Consider the following 885-nt stretch of genomic DNA (forward strand, 5'->3'; position numbering starts at 1 on the left):
ATCATGCTCCATTGCTCTCCAGCCTGATGTGAGCTGGGACAAGCTTTGGTCTTGGGAGAAAACAAGAAAGGAAACACCTCCCCCCAGTGACTGCTGCTGGGGCAGACTCATTCCTTCTTGCTCTGTGATGAGGCAGCCTTTTATCCTTCTCCCTGTCTCCCAACACTCCTCCAGACCACGCCAGCTTTGCCACGAGCAAGGGCTGGCACTGCCTGATTCTGTGTAGGTAAGAGGGACCAAAACCCTGCAGAACTGGTGAGGCTTCTCAGGGCTCATGGAGAAGACAAGATAAAACACTGGCCACCTCTCCCCAGTGAATAAAGACAGAATAAATGGATGCTGGTGTTGTCTCCTGTTTGGTGCTGCATGGTGCTGGCTGCAGTCCCTGGATAGAAGCAGACTTGGCCAACTTAGTCTTAGTTCTGCAAGTTTAAGCCAGACCTGGAGCAAAGCTGCTGGCACAGATCAGTCTTTTGGTGAAGAAGGAGACAGCAGCTCTGGCTTTTGGCTGGTCCCCCCTCAGTGTAAGATAAAAAACTCACAGTGAGGCCCAAAAAACTCATCTGACAAGGCTTTTAAAAGGGCTTATGGTTCTTGATGTGCTCTGCATTAGATGCACAGGAGAAACACTGACAAAATACTCCTGACAGGTCAAAACAACCAAAAAGACCTTACTGGCAAATTTAGAAAATCAAAGAACTTTGGGAAAAGGTTTAGAGCAGCACACACTCAACATAAAACACCTCAGAGCATTAAATTGGCCTATTCAACTCTAAACCCATTCAATTTTAAATTATTCATTAATTCTAAGAAGAGGGAATTAGAGGAGGACGAAATAAAGAAAAAGTAGAGAAAAGGACACATATCTGTAGGACACCTCTCCTA

This window comes from Cyanistes caeruleus, chromosome 9 (assembly GCF_971803275.1).
Source record: "Cyanistes caeruleus chromosome 9, bCyaCae1.hap1.1, whole genome shotgun sequence".
Lineage (NCBI taxonomy): Eukaryota > Metazoa > Chordata > Aves > Passeriformes > Paridae > Cyanistes > Cyanistes caeruleus.